A 9,670-nucleotide genomic window follows, 5' to 3' on the forward strand; every position below is an offset into this window, starting at 1 on the left:
TAATGATAGACATTCACTCATAAATTGACCACTATACGCAAAATTGATATTAATTATAACATAATGATCAAAGTTTCGATATATATATATATAAGCAATTGTTTCCCAACTAAATATCCTGATAGTTTGATACTAATTTCTAAATAGTGATAGACATTCACTCATAAATTGACCACTATACGCAAAATTGATATTAATTATAACATAATGATCAAAGTTTCGATATTGTTCACTATGTTGTCACAAAAGATAAGTTTCAATCCTTGAATATTCATAAACGATACCACAAATACTAATGCTAAAAGTTAAAGAAACACCATATATGTTGTTTGTTTCAAAATATACTAAAGGCTAAGAAGATTAGTTGAAAGTAGGCAACTCACTACCAATTTAGCTTGTAAAAATCTATGAAGAGTTGCCAAGTGATTCTCATTTTGCTCAAACCGATTCTCGGTTTTCTCAAGCTTTTCTTTGATCTCTTCATATCCAATCAACTTTTCTTACAAGGTTTTTACATGTTTCTCAAGGTCTTCAACACGTTGACGAGATATACTATTAGAGCTACCAAGATTCACATGACTAATTGAATTTATAGACATTCCAAAAGCTTTCGAAGGGCAAACATTACCACCTAAACCACGCACACGTTCAAAATGTACAGATCCATACACTTTTCCAATGACGGTCGTTAGGATGAGCTAGTATCTTCAAAGGAACACCTGAACTAGCAGCAAGTTCCTGATCTTCAGGTAGATGCTCCGATATTTTATCCTACAAGCAAAATAGAAGAAATGAGCTATCCTCGTACCAATAAGACTTCTCTGTAGTAAAGTTGGGTATTAATTCAAGCAATTGTCCAGCAAATATAGATGCTTAATAGGCAAAATCAACATTTAAACAATCTGGAATTTGCTCATGAAGGTTTTGGCTCACTAGAGGAACCAGGATGGTAGCTACATATATGAATCTGGCAAAGCGGGAATTGGAGGCATCACTAGAGATGAGGAATGGCAAAATTATACAGGCTTCGCTGTCATAATCAAATGTAGAAGCAATATTATGACACAGACTATAGCTGCCAGTTACGGAGTGAAATTGAGCAAACATCTTCGCCTCAAAAATTTGGACCTGCAGGAGCTAGATTTTCAATGTTCAGCCTACTGCTTTGGTGCTCTTAAATTAGATACAATGAATTTTGTACCTATTTCTGTCAACAGGTCCATCTTAAGCAGCTTTTAAAGAATAGTTTAATACAATGAAAAAATACAGAAGTATTTGAAACATTGGTCCAAGCACATTGTGGTAACAGAGAGGTTTGAAATTTTGAAATGACATAATGTGCCACATATTAATTATGCTTGATACACTCTTGGCAGCCACTATCATTATTTACACCAGCTCTTGGCAGCCACTATCATTATTTACTCCAGCATCATCAATCATCAGGTTGGTACTAATCATGTTACCTAATAGAGCTTTTGCACCATGAGCATTGTGCACCTCTGTCGAGATGAAAATAGTTCACTAGAGTAGTAAATGACCCAGACAGAGAGTGATTTTCTTTTGGGAAAATCTATTTTCTTTTATGTCATTTTCCTAATTTTTGCAGCCTTCTATAAGAATATTCTCCAACACATATAGTCCATATCTTCCAGACCCCACTATGTGGGAATACACTGGGTATGTTGTACATATAGTCCACATCTTACTACCAAGAATTTCACTCTTACCCTTAGAGAAGCGGATTGAGAATTTAAATGTTATAGATTTGAAATATCATTGAATTCATCGATCATTCTAGTTACTTGGTTTGAAAATTTAATATTTATGTATTTGATAGATTTCTTAACGGTTATGTAGAGTTTGAGTTGAAGCTATATATAGTGCTCGGCTGAACACGTTATCTGAAATGATGAGATTAGTTATAAAAGAAGATTTGCTTAACTAATGTTCCTGTTGTCTGTCAATTTTGAAGCCTCTGTTCAAAGCAGATACCGAGTCTGCTTTATAAGGAAAATTTTTTCTATCTCTATCCCAAAGATTAATTGATATTTCTAGAAATCCAAATACAGTGGTTGAAACTTGATATTGTCATCAACTGCCAGTTATACTATCTAACTATCCTTGTGACTAGTTATACTCCTCATTAACATAAACGTGTCAAGTGCAGTACCGATCTAACCAAGCAACACACAGGTAAAATGTGTGTATTTAGAACCCATCTCCAACCTAAGTTTTCGGACTCTTCAAAAATGTCTACGGGTGGGTGTCGGATCCTGCAAAAGTTGGGAAAGACAGGGACACTATGAAAGAGCCCGACAGGGTAGCAACGGAAGAATATCCAAATCTAAACTTTCCCTTCCAATTTGAATCAAGAGGAGACAAACAAACCAAGCAAAACAAAGTAATATGGCAGCAAATGAATTACAACACAAATACGATAGGGCAAGAATAAAGGCAATCACACAAGACACCAAATTTACGTGGAAAACCCTTCGGTGTGAAGAGTAAAAAACCACGGGACCAAATCTCCACTATAATCACCAAATAGTTACAATATTGTTCTCCAAAATGGCCACAAAACAAGTGCCAACAACAAAAAACAATACATAAACCACAACACCAAACACTAGAGAAATAAAGGAGTGAAAGCACAAAAAACGCAGCTACTGTTCAGGAATGAAAAACAGGAGCTACAGGCCACCAAATCAAGCTCCGTCAGTTCCTAATCAAAGATTGAGATGAGAGGAACAAGCAGTCCAAAAATCAGCTCAATCGGACAAGAAACGAAGCGGGAATCGCAATTTGAAGTTGACAGCTGTGGCTGGAATTTAGGTGCGAAAATCAGCTTTGTTTGTCTCTCTTTGGCTGCTGAAAACTCCTTTTTGTGATAGTGAATAAGACCTAAAAAAATCAATATATATGCCCCATAGTAATGGGCCTATGGGCAAAAGTGGGTTGGTCCAAATTGGGCTTCATTTATCCACATAGGAAGGGAAAAAGACCCAATAACCCAACAACAAAAATAGTGTATTTTTGAAGGATCCGACACGGGTGCGGTAACATTTTTAGAGAATCCAAGCAACTTAATCTCCAACTATTAAATAAAAGGAATTTCCTTTACCCTTTCTTTCTACCCAAATTAGATGCCTTATATGATATGGTAACAAATTAACCTAAGGTGTCATATGCACTCCTTGTTCAAAATCTTGTTAGCCTTGAAGACTGTCCTCCTCTTTGACTCCCTCGTGGGCATCACAAGAACAATTTATCAGATCATCCTCTATAAGAGGACCCTGCAGCTTCTCTAACCCTTTAATCGAATCTGTCAGATAATTTGTCTTTCATCTTATTACTAAGTGTGTTATGTGACTAGTCTCTGCTTGTTTATGAAGAATGCTTGTTCTGAAAAGGCTTTTCTCGAGGGTCTTATTAGAAACAGCCTCTGTAAGGTCTGTGAACCCCTTAAGACCAATGGGATCACACTAAAGTTTGTGGCACTGATTGTCGGGTGATTATAAACAGCCTCTGTAAGGTCTGCGTACACCACACCTCCCCAAATCTCACTTACGGGACCACACAGGTTAAGTAGTTGTGGTTGTTCTGATTGTCTCAAAGGATGATTATAACGTTTGATTTTATCATGCAGATTGCAGCAGATGAGTTCAAAGATGATAAAGACTCAGTCTTACAGAATTACAAGACAGCGCCATCACAGATCCTAGCTGCGGACAGACTGCAGTTATTGAGAAGAAGGTCATTATGGTTCTTAAAAGTGGAGTCATGGTACATGCCATTGTAACAAAGATTGTCAAGTTTGACAGAAGCTATGGGGATTTATGTAATGGCTCATTCAAAAGGAAATATGAATGTTTTAAAGGCATTATTCCGTTGCGAAAATGATCAAATGGTAGAAAACCCAGAGCTGTAATTAATGGAAGGTGATCTTCAGTGCTATACAATAACTACTGTAAATATTCTTGTAGCAAAAACTTTGGAAAAAAATGTTAATATGTGAAAACTGGGTGAATTTGATAGTTAATACGCTCATTCTGGCTCTTGGTTAGAAAATTGAAATTTCTTAACCAATTTTTTGGTGTTAGGACTAAAGTTTTAAAGCACTCATTTCTTTTGGATGAAATTCATATATAGGTATATTATTATTGATATAACTTCTTTTGATGTATGTCATTATTTTTCCCCTTTTATGACTGTTTGAAATTGACAATATACTTGAGTTTAGATGCAGTTCTAGTACTATCCCTTATCTTATTCTAGATTGTTTTATTTTGAGCCGAGGGTCTATCGGAAACAGCCTCTCTATCTCACGTTGAGGTAGTGGTATGGACTGCGTACACTTACTCTTCCCAGACCCCACTTGGTGGGAATATACTAGGTGTGTTGTTGTTGTTGTACTTGAGTTTAGATGCACTGTATGTATTTATTTTTTGGTAATATAATTGACAATGCATTCATGGTAAAGCTTACTCGCATCGGGTGTTTACACGTTTTGGATCCACGCCACCACTCTTGACACCCATCTGACCCGGTTGGTCACTATTTTTTTTTTTCTTTTTTGGACCTAAGTTAGTCACAGATGGTACCACTCCGATTTCCTACCAGTTGGTCACCACTAGCACCCCTCCTTGGTTCAGGTGAATGGTCCTAGCATGCTATCCCTTAATCACGGCTAGCACCCATTCCTAAATCCAGGCCATCCATCACATGTGGCACTCTCTCAGGCCACCACTTTGATTTGCATTCTAATGCATTTTGGATAAAGCCACCATAGGCAAGACTAGACTGACATAACAGTTTCCAAACTGGAGAGAATAAGACCAACAATTTACATAAAGATATTTAGAATTTCAGCATGTTTGGCAGAACATAAAAGTTTAAGATTGTTAATGTATGAATCTTTTTTTTTGTTCATTTGGTACAGTTTCATTTGTGATAGCTAAAGGAGTAAAATTAGACATGAATAACTCAACACCAGAATAGAAATTTGAATATGGACAAGTATATGAATCTTACAGCTACAATCTTCCCTTCTTCATTAACATAATTGCCATCCTTCTTCAGTAAAGTTGACAAAATAACCTCACTTCGACACACAGGCCTTCCCAATTTTTGCTCCTACCATTAATCAAGTATATATAAATAAAAAGTAAGTATCATAAAACACATTTTATAAAATGATTATCAAATAAAATTTCAGATTAAGAAACTTACCATTTGACGACCTCTCCTTGCATTGCTTTTGCTACCACAAACATGAGAGACTTAAAGTTTCTTTCTGTTTTTTTGCATTTTGTGCACTTTGTTTCTGTAATCCTCAAACATCAATTCAATTATATGTAGACTTAGATAGTAGCAAAAGAGCTTATCGGAGAAAGAATGACCAATTTGTACTAATTTAAAGTACCAATTACACAACAGTTATACCACTAGCCGGTTATATATGCAGTTAATCTATAGCATAGTAGGGTAAAGGGACAAAGACATACTCTTTTTCATAATACAATGTAGTGCTTATTAAGAATCAAATTATGAAGAACAACTACCTTCATTTTCTCCTCATTATAGTGATGCACAAAAGCAGTCCAATCATCAACAAAATCAACATTTTTGGAAGTTTTCTCGAGTAGCTCTTCTTTACTTTTGTTGGAGTAGAAGAAGTCATTTTGTAACCTATATTTAAAGGCCCTCCACCTATCTCGTAAAGATTGCATCACCCAATGAACTCCAACGTCATAATCAAACTCAAAATGCTCCTTTAAATATGTTTGTATTCATAAATCAAGATATACCAAAAAAAGATAAACTAATTCAATGACAATAAAGTTAGGTAGTTACCTCAATAAACTAATTGAGGCTAGTTCAGGTGTTCATTTGAAGATACCAGCTCATCCTAACGACGCCATTGGAAAGTGTATGAATCTGAACATTCTGGAAGTGTTCGTGGTTTAGGTGGTAATGTTTGCCCTTTGAAGGTTTTTGGAATGTCTAGAAATTCAATTAGTCATGTGAATCTTGGTAGCTCTAGAAGTGTTGAAGACCTTGAGAAACATGTAGAAACCTTGGGAGAAAAGTTGATCGGATATGAAGAGACCAAAGAAAAGCTTGAGGAGACCGAGAATCGGCTTGTGCAAAATGAGAATCACTTGGCAATTCTTCATAGGTTTTTACAAGCTAAATTTGGTAGCGAGTTGCCTACTTTCAACTAATCTTCTTATCCTTTAAATTTTTTTGAAACAAACGACATATATGGTGTTTCTTTATCTTTTAGCATTAGTATTTGTGGTATCTTTTATGAATATTCAAGGTTTGAAACTTATCATTTGTGACAATATATTGAACAATATCAAAACTTTGATCATTATGTTATAACTAATATCAATCTTTTGTGTATAATGATCAATTTATTGAACAATATCAAAACTTTGATCATTATGTTATAATTAATATCAATTTTTTGTGTATAATGGTCAATTTATGAGTTGAGTGTCTATCATTATACAGGAATTAGAATCAAACTATCAGGATATTTAGTTGGGAAACAATTGCAATATATATATAATTTGTTTTTTTAAAAGGCTGGGCCCTTTTGCCACGGTTTTTAATCGTGGCTAATTTATATATGGTAGTTGAAAAATAAACAAATTACCATGCCTACATTAGCCACGATTTGTTTATGGGTAAGTATTATTTCTTGTTGACAAATTTACCCTTGGAATAACCGTGGCTAGTGAAATGTTACCACGGACACTAAAACTATGGCGAATTTTCTGGCAACGCCCTTGTTGGACACGCTTTCAACCATGGCTAAATAACTGTGGTTAAAAGATTTAGCCACGATTTGAGTACCTTATAGCCACGGTTTTGCACGTGGTTAAAACATTGTTGAAAACGCAAAGTCCGGAAATTGGACTGCATCATCTGAGAATCCTTTCGATTTAATTGGCTTCCAAATCCAACTATTGTCAATCATGTCGGGATGAAGCTATTTCAAATATGAAAAAATCAATATACGAGAGAAACAAGGCTAAGATCTTAATAAACTTAGGTAATAAATATTCTCACTAAACAAACAAGTACTCAGCCACTAAATTCTAATAAGGTTCTACAAAACTGAAACTCTTATTAAAAGTTGCAAAATATCACTGGATTCAAAGAGGAACAAAACCAATACTCAGTTGTAATTTAAACATTCCACCTTAATGTCATTAGTTTAAACAAATATTAAAAATAGAAAAAAATGACAATAATGGTGAGCCAAAGACCACTGATGCAAACGGCTAATAAGAATAGCCTCAAATCAAGCTTTTACTCCTAAAGCTTTTGCAGTACGAAATGCCATGTCAAAAGAAAACATACATACATACATACATACAATGATCAAGTTATTAAAGGACTAGCAAGCCAACATGTCAACCAATAATAAAAATTAATCTTTAATCATAGAAGAACATTCTCAATAATTCTCTTTCAAAATTTGTCTCACAGACATAAAAAAAATAAAAAAGGAAAAACTAAAATACCTCGTATTCTGCCATGTACTTCTCGAATTCTTGGAGAGGTGTGTAATACTTGGCCAAACGCATCTTTTCTAATAAGAAGTAATAGTAAGTTGTTAACGACTAGGAAACCCACAAAAATATAAAATTTATTTCATAAGAAAAAGAAATTCATGATAACAACAATACCAAATTCCAACTTATTTTCTCGCTATTAACAAAAATCTCAACTTTTTGTAGAAACTCAAAAAAAATGGCGAACGATGGGGACATTTGGGTTACATTAGACTATCAAGAATCAAGAAATAGCAAAAAGGATATGCATTATAGATAGTGTTTTAAAGAAAACAAATTGCAAATCATGTAGTTCAGGCTATTCAAGAATAGTAGTCACTTGACAGCATATAAATTGTGACATAGTGAAGTTTGGACCATAAAATATATAGATAGAATTATGTGGTGACTGTAAGCATGGAAATCCTGTGCACAAACTTCTTCAGTGACCACTGGCTTACCATTGCACATATATAGTTATAACTGAATGTAACAAAATTTGCATACATACAAGTTGAAACTTCTTGGAAATTTTTCCCTCTTTACAACCCGGTATAAACACTCATTCTACTTGTTGATTAAATTTTTACACTATTGGTGCAATTCAATAATTTGTTACCATTATTATTTTACTTTTTAGGTTACCTTATAATAAAGTTGAATTTGATATAGAGAATTAGCTTCTATTGTTGTTGGTAAATTTGACCATATAGTGTAAAAGTTCTTTTTGTCAGTACACACAGAAGATAAAATCAACTAATACATGCCGGTACTTCCTTACACCAATATCTCTTTGCCATTCGAGCATCGTTGTATCTTTCCACCAATTTTACAAGCCACAGTAGGAGGAGATCATGAAAGAATGGCTAGCCCGGGTGGAAATAGAAACAGGTATTCTCGTAGTATTCCTCATTCTTCATTCTTTGATAAAAACGGCAATGAGAATATCAAGAGCAAGATGGCATAGTTTTCTAAGAGAGTTTTCCATTACCAGAATGGATCAAGAACGGATCTTGGGTGGAACCCCTTCAACTCAATAACTTGGATGATGATGGAGTGTATATCACTAATTAAGTACTCAAATAATTATGAGTGTATATACATTGGCTGTTTCAAAAGAGAAGAAGCCAGTTTGGCCAATAAGGATATGGGTGTTGGGATATGTCTTTGGCTGTATCATTACTTTCGTGCTGCTTTACTGGCACTACTGGACGTTCTATGTAAGGCCACAAAGAGATGATTCTGAAGTGGAACACCAAAGAAACCATGATAAAACCCATCAAAATTCCCAAAATAATCACATAAAAACCATCAAAATTGCAGATTTCATAAAATCCATCAAATTTCCATTCTTAAAAACTAGAAAAATCCACAAAACGCATCAAATTGCAGATTTCGTAAGCTCGCTCACAGCTTCACTAAACAAGAAAAATATAGAACCTTATTTTCAATTTTGACCTTAAAAATTCTAAATTGCAAAGATTTGTTACCTGGGAAAAGTAATTTTACAACTTTCCAGTGCTATTGAAGCTAGGAATAATGAAGAAGAGTTAATTTTTCGGAAGAAGTGATTTTCGTAACATCAAATTGCTCTGTTTGCTGTTCCATTTCTCTATCTAACTGGGTTCCATGGTTTAGGGCTAAATGGATCGTGATTTACATGGGTGAAAGGCGTTTTTTTTTTCATTTTAATAGGAGGGAGGATTAGAGGTGGAAGTGCGTTGATAATAATTAGGGAGCCTTTTTTGTGTTTGTGTTTTTTTATTCATGGTATTGTGTGATATGTGGGAATACACTAGGTATGTTGTTATTGATATTGTTGTTGATATTTAAATTAGATTTTGTTTATTATTGACACCTCAAATTATATTTAAATACTATGTTATTTTGATATTTTTTACACAGATCGCTGTAAATCTTTATGTGGGTGACCACAATCGTTTCTTACGTGAATTAATTAACTAATTAAATTATGTTAACTCATTTTAATTATCTATCTCATTAATATATACATAATTAAATTAAAAAAATAATTATAAAGGTAAAAGAAAATGTAAATTAATCAATTAGTTGCTGACACATGACATTTTCTAAAAATA

At 34.2% G+C, this 9,670-nt stretch overlaps 1 long non-coding RNA gene across 6 annotated transcripts; it reads right to left on the reverse strand.

The window, feature by feature from the left end:
• Nucleotides 1–432: 432 nt before the first annotated feature.
• Nucleotides 433–9,357, reverse strand: LOC107840316. 6 transcript variants are annotated; one of them, XR_001665242.2, is made up of 6 exons: nt 9,062–9,357; nt 7,542–7,609; nt 5,565–7,003; nt 5,233–5,326; nt 5,035–5,136; nt 433–771 (listed from the first exon to the last, which is right to left on the reverse strand). It is a non-coding gene; the product is annotated as an uncharacterized LOC107840316 (long non-coding RNA). The 6 variants fall into 6 exon arrangements; XR_001665240.2 differs by having other exon boundaries at nt 5,233–5,774; nt 5,857–7,003; nt 9,062–9,356; XR_001665241.2 differs by having other exon boundaries at nt 5,233–5,712; nt 5,857–7,003; nt 9,062–9,355.
• Between the last annotated feature and the right edge of the window lie 313 nt (nt 9,358–9,670).

This window comes from Capsicum annuum, chromosome 8, assembly GCF_002878395.1.
Source record: "Capsicum annuum cultivar UCD-10X-F1 chromosome 8, UCD10Xv1.1, whole genome shotgun sequence".
Classification (NCBI taxonomy): Eukaryota; Viridiplantae; Streptophyta; class Magnoliopsida; order Solanales; family Solanaceae; genus Capsicum; species Capsicum annuum.